Source organism: Sceloporus occidentalis, unplaced genomic scaffold, assembly GCF_023333645.1.
Source record: "Sceloporus occidentalis isolate IW3139 unplaced genomic scaffold, rSceOcc1.0.p SCAF_14, whole genome shotgun sequence".
Classification (NCBI taxonomy): Eukaryota; Metazoa; Chordata; class Lepidosauria; order Squamata; family Phrynosomatidae; genus Sceloporus; species Sceloporus occidentalis.
Genome location: NW_028316994.1, coordinates 10,078,019 through 10,101,512, shown reverse-complemented (window position 1 = coordinate 10,101,512; position 23,494 = coordinate 10,078,019). Strand labels below are relative to the sequence as shown.

Genomic DNA, 23,494 nt, shown 5'->3' with positions numbered 1-23,494 from the left:
AGAACGAGTTCGCTATTAGAATACAATATATGAAGGATAGGATAACATCACCCCGTGTGTGTGTGTGTGTGTGTGTGTGTGTGTGTGTAAATGGGTGGGTAGGAAGGTGGGTGCGTGGTTGGATGGATGGAGAAACAGATAATAAGGCTGCAGGTAGATAGGAATATGTATAATAACAAATAAATGGAAGGAAAGCAGATAAGGGAAAAGATGTGTAGAGGAACGGACAAACATGCATATCTGGAACCAAGAGAATGATTTATTTATACGAGGTTTTCATGGTTGAGACTGAGTCAGGGTTTTTATCTAGATCTTAGCCCTAAAATGTGCCCTGGAAGTATTTACAATTTCAGCCTTGGAATACACAAAGTCTTCATAAAGAAGAGCATGTTCCTGAGCGTGAAGAAAGTGTGTTTCTCTGACTACTGAGTGATCCCATACTTGCTTAATCAGAAGCAAACTTTCTCTGTCTCAGTGTGCTTTAGAGCCACACTAGAACCCCTATTTCCCTTGTTTAGGAAGGGTGAAGCGAACGGCTTCTTTGGGCACCATGAGATGGCAGGGGAAACAGATGAGGGCAGGCATGGTGTCTAAATGGTGCACCATGATTTTGCTTCAACCCAAATGTTGGAGGAAGCTGGTAATTAACCACCAAGAATATTGGTGTAAAGCAATACAGTCTTCTGTATCCGCGGCTTCTGTATCCACAGATTCCACCATCCACGACTTGAAAATATTCTTGCCCTCCAAAAAAATTCCAAAATGTAAAGCTGATTTTGTCATTTTATATAAAGGAAACTATTTTACTTCACCACTGTATATAATGGGACTTGAGCATTCATGGATTTTGGTATCCATGCAAGGTCCTGGAATGAAACCCCTGCAAATATCAATGGTCCATTGCACTCAGTCTTTAATTATCATATTTGATGAGGCAAGTAACAAAACTGTTTCCCCGCTTCTCATTTTGCACAAATTAAAATCACAATCACACACACAAACGCACACCAATCAATGTATCTGTATCTATATTTCAGGGCTCTATAGTTAGCACTGGTGTTTATCACACTGAGGTTTTTGCAGCTCAGATCTGGGGTGAATCCTGGTTCAGCTATGCAAATTCACATTACAACCTGGTTGCCCTTCCATTGCCCTTCCGAATCGAGGGGGAATCGAATCCAAGGCAAGTCACGTGATGCGGATTTAAGCAAAGCAGAGTGATTACAAATTGTATTACCACACCCGTGGGATTCAACTATTCGAATCGGCACCCTTGCGCATGCTCAGTAGGGGTCTGAACGCATCATGATGTACATTTCTGGGGTGAAAAGTGGTGCAAGTTATTGTTCCCTTTTTCGCGTAATTGCATGGTTGCGTGAATATTTACTTTGTGAATATTTCTGTGTCTTCTTCATCCCCCTTTTTTATTTTCCCTTTCATTTCAACAATTTCAACACACACATAGACAGACAGACAGACATATCTGTATATTCACATTCACACACATACACACACATATATATTCCCAAAAAATGAGTTGCCCTGAAAGTGAAAGGACCACCGAAAGGAAATGGGAGAAAATTGCAGCACTGCATCATGGGAAATTAGCAACCCGGGGGGGTTGCGGTGGTGTACCAGAGCAGAAGCAAAGTTGCATTCCACACCAGACCAATTCGGAGTGATATTGAAGTGAGCTTGAAAGTGAATTCTGTGAATTCACCTTTTTCCCGAATTCATCAAAATGAGGAGTCACTTTGGATTCACTGCGGAAGCGCCAGGGAAGGAGCCCCCACAGAAATGAATTGTGTGTGATAACTCATCACTTTATCACATGAATTCACATCATTAGGCCCGCAGTCACCCCGAAACTGAGCTGCAAAAAGCTGCAAAAATCTCTGTGTGATAAACTTTACTGTGAATTTAAACAGGCCGTGTTGGAGTAATCATCAGCCTTTTAACTGATAAATTCATCAAGAAAATTTAAACAAATCACCATAATTAAATTCAATGTTATTATTCACTTAATAATAAACAAATGTTACTGCTAACTATTACACAGCATTTGCTGTTTCATTCTATGTGGAACACAGAATTTCAAAAGAGCTTCCACAAACCACTCAACCGTCCTTAACTCTCAGCCTGACCAATTTAAAATGTGTTGCTACTGGTTAATCGAGTGGGGCTCCCAGTTTTAATCAACTAGAGCTTGAATTTATTAATCTCCCAACCAAACCGATTAAAGCTGGGAGTCCTAGAGATAATGCTATTAAACACAGCTCTCTAGAGTAAGCTAGGGAGTATGAATCTCTCTGTAAAACAAGGGGGGAGTCTGTTCTGGTGTTCTGAAACATATTTGTCAATCATCTGTTTTTCCTTTTAGTGGCAGAAGTCTCTCCAGACATCCAGAGAGTGTTGAATTTAGTCCACCACAGAAGGCTGTCTAGAGAGCAAAGAGCTATTACAAGGGCAGGGGAGGAGGAGAGACAGAAGACAAAGAGAGAGAGAATCAGATTACAAATTCAAATTTAAGACATCTGGATAAAAAAGTCAGGATGAATATAGATGAACAGAGTTTAGAGGATTTAATCATTATATTTTGCAATTTATAATATTTACAGTAGATAACTCGATAGAAAGCTGCAGCATCTGAGCATACTCCTGGGCTTTTCCACAGTGGTTTAAAGAGGGGAGAATTCTTGCAGTACATCTTCCTGGGTTTTGCCAGGTTTTGCCAGCTGTCATCACCTCTGTCTCTACTTGTTCCATTCTTTTGGGAACCTGTTTGTAATACTTCCTTAGATCTTCATGAAAGTGTTTCCAAAGGGTTTCTTTTTCTTTTTCAAATAGAGCACAATTTACTGAGGTGGTGATGTGGTATAAAGGGCAAATTTTGTTCTCTGTATTATTTTTTTTAAAAAACTCTTTAAGAGTTATAGTGTTACAGTGCAAAAGTGCCTTTTCACTGATGCAGTAATGCACTGTAACTCTAAATCACAATTTAAAAATGAAAGAAAAGACTTTTTGATCAGAAATGTCTAGGAATTAAAGAGGATATCCACTTGCGGACAGGGCTATAATGTTGCACCTAGTGTCAGGAATTGCCAAAGAATAGTCCAGGACAACAGAAACATCATATGAATTTTAAAAATACAACAACCTCCAACAACCTTTCAACATATTTGCCCCATCTGGGGAGATTTCAGTCATTTCAACTGGTTATTGATGGGCAATTTTGTTATTTAAAAAGTCATACTGGGTTATGTCTCATAATTACTTCCCTGGGCTCAATCTAAAAACAATGTGAACTAGAGGGTAAAGTATGTGTAAAGATACCTGAAGCTTGAGAGTTTATCACACACGGCTAGTAAAGCACTATTACAGTAGGATAATAGTGTCCATGGCAAGTACATATCACACGACTATTATCCTACCTGTAATTGCGCTTTATTAGCCTCATCCTCTCCATTGACGGCCCCTTGTCATGGGGGAAAGGCTTGCATACCCTAATGAAATATTGAGCTTTGCTGGCGGTGGTATAATAGCCACCGGCAGGGCCTCCCATGCCAGGCAGGTCACAACCGAAGGGTCTGACCAAGAGCACCAAAAGGCAGGATGGGCTCTCTAGCCTTATGGCAACCATCCTAGGAGAAGGAAAACTCTAATCCCAAACCCGGGAAGATGGTGCTCATCTAACCCTGTAAGGTCAACCATCTAAGAGAAGGAAACTCTAATCAAACCTACGACCCGAGGACCTTGCTGCCACCGTCCATGCTTGTCAAGGCCTCAGCAGACAAACCTCTGGTTTAAAAGGTGAAGCCAGTTCTGTGCATGCTGCGCTCCACCAGAAAAATCCATTGCACAGGCTCGACTAGCCTCATGTAATAAACTCCTTGGAAACGTTACTTTTTGGATTACAACTCCCAGATTCTCCCAGCCTATATGACCAATTGGAATTAGCAAAATTGCTAACAATTGTGTAAAGAGACCATTTACATTAATAGAAGCTGGCTGAAGAGGTTGTTATGACCCTGCCTGTCGGTGTGCTTACATCCTGCAATACCTGATTGACCTATGTATTTAAAATCACAGTTCACAGCACATATATTCTATCTTATTACAGACACATCAAATAACAGCAATTCTATAAAGCATTACTTGATATTAAACGATTCAGCCCTGCCTTCCTCAATCTGATACCCTCCAAATTCTTTGGAACTGTGACCCTCAGCCAAATAACCACTCTCAGTTATAAAGGTGGAAGGACAAAACAGAATATATGAAAATGTAACAAATAACACACCACTTATATTACTAGGGCAGCCTCGCTCCACCATCTGTTCAATCTGTTTTAGCCTACAGCTCCCATAAGCCCTTGCCAATATGGCAGATGGTCAGGAATGATGGGAGGTGTAGTCCAAAAACATCTGATGGACCCCAAGCGTAGGAAGCGTATGAATGTATGAACACTGTTAGTTCACACATTTCATCTGACTTTGACCTCCATGGTGCTGATATTTGTTGGTTAAGCAGTTAAAGATGTAGCATGTGAGTTATGTGCTAAATGGCCAATACAGGTGAAATCCAGCAATAAAAAAACCAGGCTTTAGAAATGGAGACTGCAGCCAGGAAATCAGAAGATTAAGAATGGGAAGGATAGCTATGAAAGAACTAGAGAAGATCCTAAAATGCAAGGATATACTGTACAACTGAGCACAAAAATTAGAATCATACAAGCCACTGTATTCCCTACTGCCATGTATGGATCTGAGAGCTGGACAGTTAAGAAGGATAGGAGGAAAATCAACTCATTCGAAATGTGGTGCTGGAGAAGAGTGCTAAGGATTCCATGGACAGCCAAGTAGACAGACAAATGGGTCCTGGAACAGGTCAAGCCAGAAATCTCCGTAGAAGCCAAAAGGACAAAACTCAGGTTGTCGTACTTTGGACACATCATGGGAAGGCATGAATCATTGCAAAAAAACATTAATGTTAGGAAAAGTAGAGAGAAGTAGAAAGAGAGGAAGGCTACATGCAAGATGGATGGACTCTATTAAAGGGATCACTTTGAGTATGAGTTTACAGGAGTTGAGCAAAGCAATGGAGGAAAGAGGGTCTTAGAGATGTTTCATCAGTAGGGCCGCCATGGGTCGACTCGAGGGCAGTTAGCAACAAAAACAATCTAAAGAAAGCTGAGGGACAAAACGTGAGGAGGAGAGAAAAACTGGAAGCAAAGATTCTGTTGCTAAACCTTACTATGGAGAATTATAACAAATAAGCACCCTTTTGCATGTAAAATTGCCAAGGGGGGGGGGATACAGTCAGCTCAGTTTTCTTCTTCTTCTTTGCTGCCAAAAAAGCAAGGATCAAGTGCCCTTTTCACTTACCAATCATTCTGTTTTGTTTTCTAAGATGAAAGGATAGTTTTCCAACAGTGCTATGTCCCTGAACCAACCAAAAATACTAAATTCTATTTTAAAAAGGAATGTTTGTGTTATCTTTCCCATGTACAAGAAAATGGTGCTGGAGTTGACCACAGAGTACAAAAATAATACAAGAATAGGACACAGAAAAAGACATAGCAAACCTGCATGGTGTAATGGTTTGAGTGCTGGACTGTGATTCTGGAGACCAGAGATGAAATCCCTATTCAGCCATGGAAACCCATTGGGTGACCGTGGTCAAGTCATACTTTCTCAACTTCAGAGAAACGCAAAGGTTAATCCCCCTTGAACAAATCCTGACATGAAAACCCATCAATAGGTTCATCTTAGGTTTGCCACAAGCCAGAATCAACTTAAAGGCACAGAATAACACAAGACACAGAGGCCTCACTTACTGTTTACCCTTTGAGCAGCGTAACAGAGATGAGTTACACCACAGTTTGAATCACTAAAGGAAAACACCTTTTATTGTCCATGAAAAGCTTATATCAAATTAAATTTATTATCTCTTTAAGATGGCACAACTCTTCTATTGTTTCTATTGTATTTAACTGTTATTGGTTGCTATCAAAAAGGCCATCAAGTTCAACCAGAAATAGGACACGGTGATAAAATTACATTGAGACTGGAACTCCTTATTCTGGGAACTGGTGGATAAGACTGGTGGCACTGGTGGGACAGATTTCTTAACTCAATATAAGCACCAGTTCACACAGGCAAAAAAGGACCCATTCTCGAATATGCATTTCCATAGATGGCTATCAGATTGTGAATACAGCTGGCAACAGGGGCTTTGACCAGGACAATAATAATTTCAGTTGATATTTCCAATATGTCCCTTTCTCAGAGGGAGTCCCAACATGGAGCTCACTTTCAATGGAATCCACCATTGCACCAACCAAGTAACTGGCACAAAAGGTTGGCCAGAACACTTTACATGAGAAATAAAATGTGGTGCATGAAGTGAGGCAGCTTTCAGTAGACCTTTGCTTAAGTGGCTTGGCAATTTGCAGTGTAGGGCCCCAGAACCAACTCTTGTTACCACAGTTTGATAGCAGAGCTAAACAAACAGGTTTAACATAGGAGATTATCACACCAGGGCCAATTCAGGAATAATCGCAGTAATGAAAGCTAACTCAGCAGTAATGCTATAGTGCTCAATATTTTCACACAGTCACACAATTGCATGATTATTGTGACATTACCATATAATATCACAATCATGTTTCTCACACATCCATAAATGGTTAGTACATTGGAATTGATCGTTTTGCACAGGTGCCGTTTTGGCAATATGGCGTATGTCCTGAAATCATGTTTCCGTTCCACACAGAATAAAAGACAACAAAATAAAATTTATTACTTCACCACATTGTTTTAATCCAGTGTAAACAAAATTGTGCCCCATACCTCAAAAGAAGACTGAAATCTTCTGCAAAACTGATTGTGGCAAAGAGAACGGATTGCCTCCACCACAAGGTATTCTGGGTATCCCTTGTTGTTTCTGCACTCACGCAAATGAAGTGCGATTAACGTTCGCACTCTTGCAATCGTGCTTTATTTGTGCTATTGAGAAACCATTCATGGGATTTCTCTGTGAATGGTTTGTTGCTGGAGCATTCCTGGTTCTTCCTGGGTAAATCCTGGATGAGTGCAACGTCGTCTGAAAATCTTCCACGCAATCACATGATTTAACTGGGATTATGCCTTTTTCTTCCCCCTTCCCCCCCCCCCCCCATCTGATCATCTCCATACATTTTTTCCCTTCAGTGATCCCTGCTTTGCAAGCAGGCACTATGGATTTCTGTCAGGGATCTGAGTACTTTCACTAGCCTAAAATCAATTACTTGAATGCTTCCAGTAGGACAGGGCAGCTATGACAGCAAAAGCATTTATATCCTTGGTTTAAACACAGTTGTGATTGGGTAGGTATAGAAGGTATTTCTAATTATTTATTTAAATCATGGGTTGGACAATTTGGATGGGTCCAGAGGCCGCATTTCTGCCACTGGAAGTATCTTGGAACCACACAACTATCAAAGTTGTCAAAAATTGGAGGGAGGGGGCTGATCTGGTTTTGAAAAATTGGTATCTTTCAGCATGGAGCCTTTTTAGATGACAAATTGTAGCTGTCCAAGACTTGCAGGAGAGGTAATATATCCTCTTTTAGGAGACAGAAAAAGAGTAGACTGGGGGTCTGAAGGTTCTGGGTGCATAAAACTATTACTTGGGGCTGCAATTAAAAAAAAGCTTATGGTGTTTATTTCTCCCAGAGCAGCATTTCTGTCAGAGAAGAGTAAACATCTGCCTTGTGGCATGCAGATCTCAGATATTCTTCAGCAGAGCATACAAAGCCATTTTTAAAAATGCATATGAATGTGCTGTGATACCATTCCTATTTTCTTTTTCTTTCAAATAAAGGAATGCTGTAGCTCTAGCCTGACCTAGAAGCTGCACTCCCAAATCCCAGAAGAGCAATGGGCAGCTGTGGTTACTCAACTAGGAGTGGAGAAAGGCATACTACATACCCACTCTGCTCTTTTAGTATCCTTCATGTTCCTTGGCATTCACCTCTTGCTACTGGGCCTGTGTGGCCTGACAAGACCCAGGCTCAAATTAAGTCCTTGATTTACTGGTAAGATTTCAGAGGAGGCCATAACTGGGAGAGAAAATGTCTACTTTTTATGCAGAAGGTCATGGGTTCAGTCCTTGTCATCTCCAATTAAAAAGACAACTTAGGTGCCAGGATAGACTTCTGGCTGCACTTCTGGAGAAAGCTACAGCCAGTTGATAATACTGGGAGAGATGGACCAGCCATCAGTGTAAGGCATCTTCATATGTTCAACAGGGCAAAATTGCCTTTGCTTCCAGATTGCCAGTTTAAAAAATCTTTTTTAGGCCGCGGCAAAGATTTTCAGAAAACCAAGCAGGCGGGTCATGGCAGCTCATTACTTGAGGTAACCCCATCTTTCTGTATCTTTAGAAATGGTCAAATTAGATATAGGTCTTTCTGTAAAGATCAAGATTTCTCTAAATACACAAGGCAATAGCGACAGACAGATAAGAGTTTTATATAATTCTGCTTCTCCAGCTAGCTCTATTGTTCGGAGGATACAGTGGCAGAGCTATCATGGTTATATAAAAATCTATCTGTCTGTATAGCTCCCTTACCCAGATAGCAGGCAATGATAAGGCACACACATAAACACCCTGTGCGTGGGTTCCTCTTCTAGCTCCTTCCATGCATTGCACATTTGTGCAGTTACACCTCCGGACTTGTCACCTTTTGACAAAAACGAGTCTCTGTCATCACTGCCTCATCCACGATCTAAATTCTTGTTTGCAGCACCTTGATCCCAAATATTCTTGAAATTTCCCCATCCTAGATGAGGCCATCCTGTAAGGTATGTACCACAGGTGGCATATTTGGGATACTGTAAAGGGAGAGAGAACCAGGGCCCACTTTCTCCTCCTGGGACCTTATGAAATGGTTTGTACATGGACTCCCCAAAAGGTCTGTAAACAAAACAAAGCAAAGGCAGAAATCTACTTCTGTTTTGGGGAAAACTGGTATATTAAACAGTGCAGTGGAACCCTTCAACCTATTTGAAAGGCGAACTGCAAATCCTGGAGGCCTCCACAAGGGACAAGTCACAATTTCCTTGTCAGAAAAATGGTAGTCCAAGGAGTATAAGGGCCACAAAAAGCCGGGGGGGGGGGGGGGACATGAGCTTCATTTTGCCCATCTTTGCCCCAAATGGTTGCACAAGAGACTAACTGGTGGAGGAAGACATGATCCATTAAGAAATTCTCCGCCCACATGTTTAGATGGCTCCTATTTATTTCAGGAAGGTGCATGCAAAACCATTTACCAATTAATTATGTCATAATGGTGCAATTTCATGTTTCCTGTAATTCTGGGTGCACACCCACTTCATTAAAGTGTGATTGCTAATCTTTTTTAACTCTTAGAAAAACATATATATGGCCTATTACAGACTGCCAAAATAAAGAAGCTTGGGGTCTCTTTGGAGGTATGCTATTTAAATGATGCATGGGTCCTAAGAGTCCGGAGGTTGCACCAAAGCCACACTCCATTCCTAAGCACCGGAGTGCAGCTTTTGGTGCAGCTTCCGGATTCTTAGGATGCATGCATCATTTAAACAGCATGCCTCCAAAGAGACCCGAAGCAGCTTTATTTTGGCAGTCTGTAACAGGCCTATGTCATTAACAGGCTGATCAAAGAGAGATCATGATAAAGCTGTCATAAACCTTTCATCTTCTACCATTCTCAGTAAGAGAGCTTGGATCGGTGAAATCCAAGGTAGGGCTAAAATGAAAAGTGGAAGTTGAAATAATGAACAGTCATAAATCTATCTCTTTTATTCGGACACTTTAAAATATATATATTTTAATTAACAGTATAAGCCCACACATATAAGCCCAATTGAGTTCAATGGATCTTATTCTCAGGAAAATATTTACAGCAGAGATGAGGGCTATGTGGCCTTCCAGATGTTTTGGACTCCAGCTAAACCAGCCACAGTCAGTATGATCAATGGGAAGGGAGGACTGGAGGTATAATCCAGCAAGAGGTGAAGGATTACAGCCTCACAATCTCCTGGACTATAGGCTCACAGCTCCATTGCTTGGCTGTATCTGCTTAAAGATTCAGAGCCTACTTGTCTGCAGTTCTGTCTAGTTGCTTTCAATATTCCCTTAGGTTTTCTTCATGCAATGACTACTGTAAGAAGCTCTACATGGGGCTGCTTTTGGAACGTGTTTAGAAATTTCAATTGCTCCAAAATGCAGCAGTCAAATTTCTACCTGGGGTTTGCTGCACAGAGAATCTGACTAAGCTATTATTCAACCTGGACTGGTTACTTGGTTCTTTCAAAGCTCAGTTGAATGTCTCTGAGCTCCAAAGCCAATGTGATCTACCTAATCTACCAGAGTTAGCTATCTGATCACCACCACAGTGATCTACCTGAGCACCTACCTGAGAAACAAAAAATCTGAGGCTCTGCTCCATGCTCTTTCCTCAGTGCATATATGGAACAGAATTTTTCCCATCACAGTACCAGAACTGTAGAATTTTCTCCAAAGGGAAAGACATGCCTTCAGTCTGCTGCTCAGTTTTCACCAAGAAAGGAACCATGAAGACATGGTGTTAATGAAGGCTCTGAGGGCAAGTTAATGTTGTGCCACTATACAGAATAGTTATACTTCTAATAATTATGTTTTTTTATTTGATTGCTACTTTCAGATATGTATATCTGATATACACATACATATACATACAACACACATGCACAAACGCAAACACACACAGATGAGAGCAATTTTAAACTCATTTGTAAGGATGTTCAGGATTGCAAACTACACACAGATGCTCTCTAGAGCACTTCATTTCATTCTCAGCCTTATTTGCTGCATCTCTCATTATTTATACCTCTCATGTTTGTCTGTCTCCAGCCTCATCTATCCATCAAACGCAAACACACACAGATGAGAGCAATTTTAAAGGTTCCACCATAACCAATGTTGCAGTGGCAATTTATTATTATATTTATTTTGTATCCTTCATATCCCACCTTTGTGTACTTATCTAATGTACTTATACAGTTTTTACATAAAAACATATATATGTTTACCTATCATAAACATGTATAAGCACTTATATATGGATATATGTGTGTGTGTGTTTATTTGTTTACATATATTTTTATAATTTATGTGTATATAATTCTTAAATTCTTTACTATCAATTATTTGTTTGTAAATCTCTCTGAGAATCCTTTGGTATCAAAAGATAGGATACAAATGGTCAAAAAATAAATATTAAAAAATCAGAGGAAAGTCTAGTGATCACAGCACTGGATTTAGTGGGACATACTGCCCAGGCTTAGCAGAAAGCAATCATTTACTCCACAGAATAGTGAACTCAGTTGGCAAACACTAAGAGGGTTGCATTCAAAGGACTGTACTGTCTACAGAGAAACAAGAGGGACGTAAACTCATGTTCAGAGTTACTCCTTGATTTTCAGACGGGAGACTATGGCCCGAAACAGGCAGGCCAAAAGGATCAAGCCGGCCCCGATTGGGCCGAAACTGCCGCAACCACATGGGCCTGCTTCTGAAGCAGGCCGCCGCCACAGTCCTGAACCCAGCCACCAGCAGGAGCAGATTTAGTCCACTCCTTTTTGTGCCGCCTTTTCCAGGTTGGCATAGGCTTGGTGTGGTTTCCAGCTGCTTTTGAGGTGTGTGTCATATAAAGATCATGCCCCCAACGTAGCCCGAAACCGGTGCTTTTTGCCCATCTATTTCAGGCCTATGAGAAGAAGTAAATGCAACATCTCAAATGAGGCTAAAGCGGAGTGAACATGCTGAGTGAGAACTAAAAGCAGCACATTCATTGGAATAAAATCCCGCAAAACAGGTAAAATGAAACAGAGCATCCTGAGGAAAAAAGCATGGGTTCTGGCTAGAACTCCATATAAAAATGTTTTATATGTCTTTATACAGACACAAATGCAGTTTACAAATAAAACAGAATGAAACAAAGCTTTTTCTGGACTGGGTTATTTCAGGCTACCATTCTCATGGTAGAGGAATGATCCCTGCACCTGGAAAAATAGTATTTTAAGATTAAGATTAAAGTGATCCTTTTCCTTTCCATACTAGCTTTCTGCTGTTCTGATAACCTTTAGGGCTGAAGGGCGGGATATAAGTGCTCTAATAAATAAATAAATAAGAATTCTAGTATTTAGCTATTCAGTCTCCTCCTACCTGAATTAGTACAGAACAAGGGAAAAAAACCTTCCTACATCCTACTGCTGCACAGAGAAACTGGACTGGACAGTCTGATGCATTTCACAATGAGAAAACCTGGCACTTTCTAATGAGTAAAGTACATTTTTTAAGAACAGCAATGGCTCTGTTTTTTGAATGTTTCAAGGAAAAACTAAGATTCATTTGTTCATTTCCCTTTTACCTTCCCTTTTACCTTTCTCATTCTTTTTATTTCCTTCTTTGGAAGAAAAACATTTGTATTCTTGTACTTTCATTTCTCTCTCAAAATGATGTTGGGGGCATATGTGTCTGTTTTATGAAGACACATGGGGGTGGGTTGGGGCGGAGGAGAGAAGAGCATTTATATTTTAAATGCCACCAGAATGTCTCCTTTGCTAACTTCCTCCACTGAAACATAACCAGTGCTTATGCTTAAAAAAAAAACCTTTCATTTTTAAAAGAATGGGGGTGAGAAGAAAACAGGCAGACACACAACATTTTGCTTCATATCTGAAAAGACAGGCTTGGGTGGAAAGGCTGCAGCATACACCCTGAAGGCACAGGAACCACAAAAAAGAATTAAAAACAGTCTTTGCACAAGCTTATCCAGTCTCATCTGCTGAAATAGGAAGTATGGGTGCGGTGCCTTGTTTTTCTCTAAGTATTTGGAGCTGCTGAGATTTTGCTGATAGATGGTGGATGGACAGATGTCACCTTAAAGGCACACACAAGACTAGAGAGGTGATGGACTGGGTTATTGAACGAGGAACAAGAGAGAAGAAGGCAACAATAACCACTGGTCCAGGCAAGATAATATCCAACTCTGGGTATATTCCCTGCTAAATTCTCCGTCAAGGAAAATGCTGGATTGCGCAACTTGCATAAATTATGCAACTGTGCTTAGTTTGCATAATTTAAGCTGCTAGTCAGAGTTCCACAAGGGGCAAGGAAGCCCCACCTCATGATCTAACTGTTCAAGTCATCCATCCTCCTAGCTTCTGAGATTGCTTGCTGATACCTCCTGTGTGCTGTGAAGACTACTACTGTACATTGGGGCTCATTCTTACATGACTCCTTCTCATGTCCTCCATTGTCTCAAGTCTGAGACATGGGCATACTGTCTTGGAAAGAAACAGGGACGTAGCCGGGAGGGGTTTCTTCAGGTCCGGACCCCCCCTTCCATGACAAAAATGAATGGTATGTGCTGCTGCACCGCCGCACCCAAGCCGCATTATAATGGTGGCACTTAGTCTGGACCCCCCCTTCCTAAAATCCTAGCTACGTCCCTAAAAGAAACCATATTATGGGCCGCTTTCATGGAAGCTCGGCACTTCAGTGCAAATGGAGGAGATGATCTGACTTTCCAGTAAAGATGAAGTAATATCAGAAAGGCTCGTGAAGTGGTCCATGCACTTTCAATCTCTTCTTTTGGAGCCTTAAGAAAGCAAGCTTTCTTGTTTCTAATGTGGGTGCTGAGATTCTAAGGAGGCCCAAGCCCAAATTCAGTTTTTGCACTGGTTTTTCAAGAGCAACTTCTCAAAAGCTTCTTCAAAATAAACGGAGATAACTAATAGAAAGCTGCTCTTCTATTGCTCTTGAGACCCAATATGTTGTTGTTGTGTGCCTCCAAGTTGCTTCCAACCTATGGTGACCCTAAAGCGGGAGTAGGCAACCTTTTTGAGCCGGGGGCCGGGTTGCTGTCCCTCAGACAACTGGAGGGCCGAAGCCAAAAAAATAAATTATTAAATAATTTTTTTAAAATTTAAATAAATAAATAAACCAGGACAAATGTAGGACAAAATTTTCAAATTGTGTACACTTTTTTAAAAAAAGTGGAGGACACGTGAAAAAAATTTGCTGATTTTTTAAAAAATGTTAATATAAATGCATGTTTCTGAGGCTTCTATAGACAATTGCCCCTGCGCACGAGAGGCCAAAGGCCCCGGCGGCAATCGGCGGCAGGACCAGGCTGGGGCCGGTCCCAAGGCCTCGCCGGGCCGCATCCGGCCTGCGGGCCACAGGTTGCCTACCCCTGCCCTAAAGCAAACCTATCATAGATTTTCTTGGCATGATTTGATCAGAGGGGATTTGCCTTTGCTTTCCTCTGAAACTGAGAGAGTGAGACTTGCCCACGGTCATACAGTGGGCTTCCATGGCCAAACAGGGATTTAAACCCCAGTTTCCAGAGTTGTACTCAAACCATTACATCACACTCATTCTCTGAGACCCAATATAATGGATGGAGTATTGGACTTGAATCAGGAGAGATCTTGGCTGAGCCGTGAAACCTCAAACCATCACTTTCTTTCATCCTAACCTGCCTCATTGGATTGATGAAAAAAACAAACTGACAGTAGAGAACATCATGTATGCTGCTCTCAGTTTCTTGGAAAGAGGGTAGAAGGAAAATTGAATAAATCAAGAATACAACTGAATATTACCTCAGTGCTCAGAATTTAGTTTCTGCATTTACTTGAGCTCAACAGTTTCTCAGAGATCTGGCAATTTCTCCTTTTACCAGCAACAGTAGTCCCTTCTTCAGTTTGGGAAATTCCCTTCCACAGCAAGATACAGTCTTGTAAAATGAATAAGGGCTATTGGCTCAGTTCTAATGGCACTGTAATCCATTATATTTACATAATTTGCCATGCTGCCTTGATTTGGGATTTTGAGTCATTTAGATATTTGAAGAAAATGGTTAGAATGAAATGGAAAAGCAGAGGGGACTAGAGAATTTTGTAAGTCCCTTGAGGCCTTGAATCTTGTTTGCAGAATGGGAAAAGAACATTAAGATGTTAAATTTCATGCCATGCCACAAAAATAGTGGTGTTTGAGTGTTGCAACAAAAATAGTTTTGCAGCACTGTAAAAAAAAACTAACAAACTTATTATGGCATCATGCATTTGATGGCCTTCGAGGAACCACAAGGCTCTTTCTTGTTTCTGTCCAAATTGGAACTGAGCACCTTAACTGTTCATGGCATTACCCAGAAATACTATGCGATGGAGGCCAATCACTTGTGCATCCTTTTTTTAAAACTCCTTCTAGGTCACATTGGTAATGATCCACAGAGCTCTGATTAAACTTCAACCCTCTTATAAATGCTGGCTCAAATAGGCCCTGGGTGCTTGGAAATTAAAGCAAACTAGACAGAATGAACTCATGACTACTTGAATGTCTCACATTCCTTAAGCAAGTCTCATGACAACTTGAGGATGCTGCCAAGAACTTTGGTAATGTATAAGGAGTCTATCAGAATCTAGTGGGTTTACTATAGAAGAAGAGAACTACTTCCGTGGAAAATGAGTAGATGAGTACATGAGACGATTATGTCTACCTCTAGCGGTATGTGGACAGACACCTGAGAATGAAAATATGATGGTATAAAAAGTGTAAGAAGATAATAGAGAAATAATACATTCCTTTCAACACACACACACACACCAAAGTAAGGCTGTGTTTTTTTCCTATCATTTATATGTAATTATATGATACTAACATGTAATTTGGTACTGAATACAGCATTCAGTATCTGAAGAGAAGCTGAACTTCTGAAGACACTATAAACCAAGTTAGGCTATTAGCCCATCTACTCTGACAAGAACTGACTCTCCAAAGCCTCAAGCAAGTAAGTATCTTTCCCAGTTTAACTAATTAAGATCTCTGGAGGTTTTTAAACAGAGACTGAATGGCCATCTGTCAGGGATGTTTTGATTTTGAGTTCCTGCATGGCAGGGGGATGGACTGGATGGCCCTTGTGGTCTCTTCCAACTCTATGATTCTATGATCCTTTGAGCTGAAAGGGCTTTCTTTATGAAAATTATGTATTCTCTGCCAGTGAACTATGGCAGCTCTCTTCTTCCAAGACACTAAGATATGCTAAACTTGAAATTTCATTTCTCTTTTTTATTTTGCATGTAGAATGCACATGATGGTGACTGTCTTTCTACCACTATTCCTCAACCACAATAAAAAAAACAGAATGCCCTTCAAGATGACAGATGTTTGGCCATTCCTCCTCTGCTGCACCTAGGACCATTTTGGGCATTAAATAGCCCAAAAGATCAGACAGTTCAATAAGTAAAATACTGGAATCCCCATATTTAATCTCATTTAACAGTAAGAGACCTACTACAGTATTAATAATTTATTAAATGGGTCTGGTTATTCCCATGTTTTCTCTGTGTCTTCCCTCACTCTCTCCTTTCCTCTTTTATAACATTTTTAAAGAAATTGAAAAGAGAAGAAAGAGAATGACTGTGATGGTCCAGGTATAACCCACTGAGGTCTGGTCATCAGCCACCACTTGAAAACCAATAAAACAGAACAAGTGGCTATACTGATACTAAGAGTATTGGCATGCAACACTAAATCATGGTTTTAGCATTAGCATTATACTGACAATATCAGTGATCTGTGGCCAGCCTGCGGTGCTGGAATGAGATGTCCACCCCTGCTCAGACCACGAGCCACCACAGTGGACAATGAATCATTGAGCTCATGCACTTTCCTCTACTTCTAACTCAGCCACAAAAGCTGGAAACCTCTGTTTCCATTTTAGACTAAACATGGTTTAGTGTTATGTCTGAACTCCAAGTTTGTAGTTAATTTTCTAGGGTTTGTTAAAACAAACCAACATTTCTCAACAATCTATGGTTATATTAACTATAGTTAATGTGACTTCAGATAACATGGCAAACTGAAATTAATCGTAAAACAAAAGCAGCTTTTCCCAAATTCCTCATGATTGCAGAAGAAGAAGAGGAAGCTGTGCTCAAGCCAAATTCTCATTATTGTAAAATATGGTCTCAAATGTTACATCAAAACCAGTGCACTGGCTCTATGCATGGATAGTACAGACAGGGCACTGAATCAGACTTGAAAGAGCCACGAGACTGGTGGTCACTCATGTAAAGTACAGATCATGTCCTGTAAATCAACAGTTCACCATAAACTATTTAGTTAACTGTATTCAAACAGCAAGTAAACAACATTAGTTGGACCACAGATTTTGTACAGTCATTTGTAAAGCTGTAATGGTGACTATGGTGTGGTACAGACCACACAAACACGCCGTGCTGGCACCAATTTAGGGTTAGGGACCGTGCGGTAACCGCACGGTCCCTAACCCTAACACAGTCCAGTGCTGTAACAATGGCGGCGCCCCATGTACACGGGCACTGCCATTATTACATAAGCGCCATGCGGCATCCACATGTCGGCCCTGCAGCACAAAAAGAACCCAGTTTTTCCAGGTTGTTTTTCATGCAGTTTGGTGGCTGCGGCTTCCCTTCAGAGGATATTAGGCTGCCAGCAGGCCGTCCTTTTCAGGCGATCTGTCCCGTACCATAGATAAATAAAAACTCTTCTCAGGATTTAACTATGGGGCTCACTAGGATTTAACCTCAGAACCTGCCTAGCTCAAGCCTAGAATGCAAAAGAAATACTACACAGTATTTCCTTTCCCATCCAAAGATCAGCTAGTGTTTCACAATTTGGGGTTAGGGAATGGGGCTTCCAGAGGAAGGATGCAGCTTCCTTCCTCAAAGTGACCCTTTCTAGGCTCCTGTCTCTGATGTAACATTTCTCACTAGTAGAAGATGTTCCACATCCATCAATCAGAGTGATTCTTGGGAGGTCACCTGTATGTACCATTCCTTATAAAACCATCTTCTTTCCAATTTCAGTAACCTATAACTAGATATCTAACATATAAAGAGTGTTTTGCTTTGAGCTCTCTTCATCTTCCTTCTTCAGCAAAAACAAGCAGGCAGCACTATAGGACTTTCTTGCAACCCGTCTGTTTGCATTTTTTATCCGTTGGTAAGAAATTCCACAAATTAACAACTAATCTGGGGCATGGATCAGACACATCTACATTCCATATTGAAATGGCTTTACCAATTAGCTTGACCAGCATGTTTCCCCTTCTTGGCCTCAAGGGACTCTGGAAGGTGTAATTTTAGAAGAACACACTGTTGACCCTTTAAAAATGGCACCTCCCAATGATCCACCAATCTGTTTTAAGTTTATATTAAAGAAGCACCCTTTAGAGTAGAATCCTGGACAGGTTTATTTAAAATGCAAGATCCACTGGAGCTTGCCTCCTAGAAGCAAGGTACAAAACAGTTTATCTCTAATCCATATCAGTTTTGCATCTTTCATTCCAAGTCTGTTCTTGTCGAGTTTTCCATGTGTTTTTGCTAAAACTGTGCTAAAATTACATTTGAATTGTACATCCCCCCGCAAAAAATGTGCCTTTTCCTATATATCATGCATTCCCCCCTAAAATTCACTTGCTGTAGTGTGACTTTGAAAGCTTGCAACATGTAATTGTGCATTTTGATTGGCCCAATAAAGGTATAATTGTTTGGCTGTTATTGGATTTGCTATATGGCCAACACAGCTGTCACAGGGGAATCATATGGAAAGAGCCAGTGCACTGGGACCTTGCCATCTGAGGCTTCTGCCTCCAACAAAGGTAAAGCATTTTTTTTCTTATATTGGAACTGATTGGCATGCTTTGTCTCTACACCACCTAAAGTTTTTCTGATGCAAAACATGAAGACCTCTTGAGAAATTCAGTGTTCTCTACCTATATAGGAGCCTGTGGCTTCACAAAGGAAGGAGGCATGCTGATTCCAAGGAAATATCTTCTTTGAATTGCAAATGGACATTAAATTTCTTTGACTTTGAAAATCTACCAGTGACCTAGGCATATGAAAGTTGAACTTTTAAAAAAATGTTTCCTGTATCATAAATCGATGAACTTTTGCTTAAAAACAAATTAAAAAAGTGTTAATTCCCCTAAGTTTTTTAAAAAGGTCACTCTCAAATCAAAAATTCATATCACAGTATTAGTGCATACGAGGTATATTATGTAGTGTAGTATGTATTGTATAAGTGGCTATACAAGTATACAATATACGTAATTATATACGTTATTCATAATTTTACAGTTTATACATTTATAGAACTATTTTATTTTATTAACAGTTTGTTAATGGTACAGATAAAATCATAGATATATCAGGATGGGGAGACGATATGAAGTTTTTGTTTCATGTAACACGGGGTTTCCGATTGTATGAAGAAAAAGGTAATTTTCCTTTCATCAACTTTCACAAAATCCTGAACATCAATAATGCCAGGTAGAATTCAAGAGCAATTCTTGCTATCCTGGTGTTTATTTCAATATCATCAACAAAACCTTTTTTGCAGAAAGTTTGCAGATTTATTTTGTATGAATGGGCAGATTATTGGCTCACAGATCAAATATATAATGAAAGTGATTTTGAAAACTTGTCTGCAGTACTGACACCTTACAATAAAGCTCTGCAAACACTGACAAATCACTGGAAACAGGAGCCATCAGTTATAGAAATACCAAGAAGTAATCAGTGCCCAGAAAGAGGTTTGCAAAGACAAGGACAAACTGCAACTACAGTTCATCTTAAGTAATAAGTACTGAAAAAATGTTGGTTTTTGTAAAGGTTTAATGTTTAAATATTTGTAGTACAACAGTACATGTTCGTTATGTGATAAATACATAGGCTACTATGTTGTTTCTATGGAAAAATCGTGTATTCCATTATTTTTAATTTGGGGGTGACCTTTTTTACAGACAGGTAGGAATTAATAGGCTTTTAATTGTTCTTAGACAAAAGTTCATCAAAAAATCATACATGGCCAAAGGGGGAGGTACCAGCCTGCAGATAGCCCTCCCTACCATCTGAACTAAGCAATGAGGGCTTGTCACCATATTCAGATGGTGAGCCAGCTATGACTCTTCCTAGGTAAGTATGCAAATGGATCTTGTAGCATCTTTGAATACCTTTTACTGCACAAGGCCTGTTCTTGCCACTGTCGTGTTGTCAATGAAAACGGAATTGTACCTGTTTGTATAATAGCCATTGCCACACATTTGCACAATCATGTGACTGAGGCTGCCGCCACCATCACACTTTCTTCCTGACTCCCCCTTAAGCCCATTTCCCTGTCCTATGCCCTATGTCTTGGGGGGAGGGGGTATTATATTTTTATTTATTTTTATTTTTACTTTTTCTTGCAATTCTGGAGCTCTGCTACTGTGATTGAAGGTTTTTTAAAAAAAAAATAGGGGGGAAATAAAGATAATCAGGCTGCTTGGAAATAGCAAGGTGGCGGGGGGAGGAGACAGGGGACACTAACACTATGCGACTGCCAATAACACAACTACCCTGGCAGCGACATTTTATAACTGGGGATTAGTGTGATTGTGAGCTCACTGATGGGTTTTCCCATCAATGAAAAGGGACACCATAATCATGTTAAGGAAAAAGCCACATGGGATATACAGTAAGTGAAATAAAACATGTATGTGAGAGTCAGAGTGACTCAGCAGAAGCCAATGGAGAACCACACAGGTGTACATGGTAATACAATTAACAAGTACTGAGTGCCAAGGACAAGAAATGCATAGTGAATAATTGAACACACCTGACAATTGTAAAGTGATCAAGGCTGAGATGATGAAATCATCTAATCTGGATAGAAACTAGAGAACCAATGGGAATGATGTACACGCCTACTGGGTGGAAACAGACCACAGTGGGTGGTACCGTGCTTTGACTATAATAATGACTATGAATCCCAGTGTGTTTTGTGGGTAGTAGTAGTGGATTGGAGAGTGAGGAGTTGAGTATTGTTGTGGAGATGTGTATATAATAGAATAAAGTAGATCTTTTATATAAGACTACTGAGTTGTCTGGTGTCTTGGGTGAAGCTACAAGAACCAGCAGGACCCTGGTGAAGACTTCTGTGGAAACAAGAGTGAGAAGGCTTGGAGAGTTTGTCGGGGTCTTCAGCCTGTTCTCTGCAACTCTTGCAAAGATATAACAACTGGCCAAAACTGGTCAGCGTGGTGCACAACCAGGTGGTGAGTTCCAGGCCAGAGGTGAAGAGCCACAACTCCCATCATCCCTGACAAATCATGCTTGGGAGATTCAGGCTACAGGTAAAGCTAACATTGTTCAATAAGGCCTGTTACAGACTGCCAAAATAAAGCTGCTTCGGGTCTCTTTGGAGATATGCTGTTTAAATGATGCATGCATCCTAAGAATCCGGAAGCTACACCAAAGCTGCACTCCAGTGCTTAGGAATTGAGTGTGGCTTTGGCACGACCTCTGGACTCTTAGGACCCATGCATCATTTAAATAGCATACCTGCAAAGAGACCTGAAGCAGCTTTATTTTGGCAGTCTGTAACAGGCCTAAGTATTGCCAGAGCCTCTTTTTGGGGTGTTCTAATTGTGGTTTAAAAGCCGTGTGTAGTAATCTCCTAATTGTGTGAAAGAAGTCTCAATGCTGATATAAGATCCCCCTGAACAATATTCCAGACTAACACAGTTATATCTCTGAATTCTTCCTAGATAAATTGGCCCTTGCACATACATGTTCTGGTAACCTCCAGGCTAGACTACTGTCTAGCTTACTTGCTAATTAGCTTACTTGCTGTTCACCGCTATGATCTTTGGAATAGTGGTATATAAATAAAACAAATTATTATTATTATTATTTATTATCAACCTCTACAAGGAGCTGTTCTTTAAAAACATGGAAACTTCAATTATCGCACAATGCTTCTGCTAGATTATTGGATGGAACTGGCTGGGTAGAACCTATTATATTAGTCTGATTTTCTTCAGGCAGCACTGTCTGGCTATTTCTGATTAAACTGAAGGTTCTGGTTTTAATATCTAAGTTCCTACTGGGTTGAGACCAGCGTATATTAAGGGCTGTCTACTGTTGTATCTACTTATGTGTACACTTCATTCTACATCCAAGACCTTGCTGTGGGTACCTATGAAACTAGGGGACCAGATGGGCAGAGCTTTCAGAGACAGAGCCTTCTCAGTAGTAATGCCAGCATTGTAAAATGCTCTCCCCAGTGAGATCTAACATTACTCCCTCAAACACCGTGGGCGGTGGGGGGGGTGTCTCCTATTCGAAATGTATTTGGCTTGTCTGATTCTATAATACTGCAGCATTTTTTTTTTTTACTGTTATCACTCCTGGAATTGCTCTTGCCACTATTGACCTGGGATTTAAATCTTTTTATTGTCTTTACTATTGGGAGGGGGTTGTTTTTATGCTTTTTTTAATTGTAAATTTCTTCAAATTTATGTTTAGTAAAGAAAAGTAAGGTACATGTTTCTCAGATAACAGAAAAATGAATCAATATTCATTTTATTCTATCTCTTTTGCCCATCTGTCTCCTTTACATCCCTTACTTTTTAAAAAATTTATACACTTTCTTCTGCAGTATGGCCCTGCTTTGTTTCCTTCTTTCTGCCAAGCTCCAAAACACCATGCCCCATCTCTCTCCTCCTTCAAGTCCCTCTTCAAGACCTTCAACAAAATCTCAGTTTACATACATCTCTACTTGTTACCTGATTCTCTCCACCTGAGCCTCGCTCCTCACATTTCAATTCCTGAACCTCTCCAATCTGGTCAATGCTCTGCATTGCTCCTCAAACACTACTGACGCTTAATGAAGAGCTAGAAACCAGGGGGAGCTGCAAGGGGTGACTGTTTTATGGGTCTCTTGGGATCTCAAAGCAGGCTTAATCTGGTGTGTGTGTGTGTGTGTGTGTAAGAGGGTCTCTTCCTCCCCAGAACAACTGTTGCTTCTGATCCACTGCAATCAAGCCTACTGCAATGAACCTGTGGCTACTCCACAACTGTGGAAACCCCTTTCCTTGGAGATTCTCCAAAACCTGGACATTAGTGTCTTTTCAGAAGTATTGAAGAGCCTTCCCTTCTCCTTTTCTCTTTTTATTGTTTAGGGCACAATGTGGGGAAGGGAGAAATTTAGTACCAATTCATCTTATCTATTGGATGCACTTTGCTGAAGCTTTGGACCCCTACAGAGACCAGGGTGGACTGAAACAGCCCAGAGAAAGAAACAGACTTTGCAACAGGGGGGTCGCGTTTCCTCTGGTTTATCAACCTTGCAAAGGAATCTTTCCTCTACTTTCAGGGGCTGAGTAATATGACTGAGGACTGTAGGATTCTGCAAGCTCACGCATTCTCCTGACTGCCTTAGGGGTGCATTTTCCTCTCCCACCCTTCACTAGATTGACTGCCACCACCTTTGGTATTACCAGCCCCCTCCTTTCTGCCAACACACATGTTTTTATAACTGTTCTTTCTTCCCCCACACACATATCTCTCTGTCTCTTTCTCTATAAGTGCTTGTGCATGCTTTCTATTCTACTGCAT

General features: G+C 40.6%; 1 protein-coding gene across 1 annotated transcript in view; it reads right to left on the bottom strand.

Moving 5' to 3' along the window:
* The window catches only part of LOC149303862 (syntaxin-1B-like), a 74,508-nt gene that overhangs the window by 48,057 nt on the left and 2,957 nt on the right, over nucleotides 1-23,494 (bottom strand). The gene's annotated exons all lie outside the window — the stretch shown is intronic.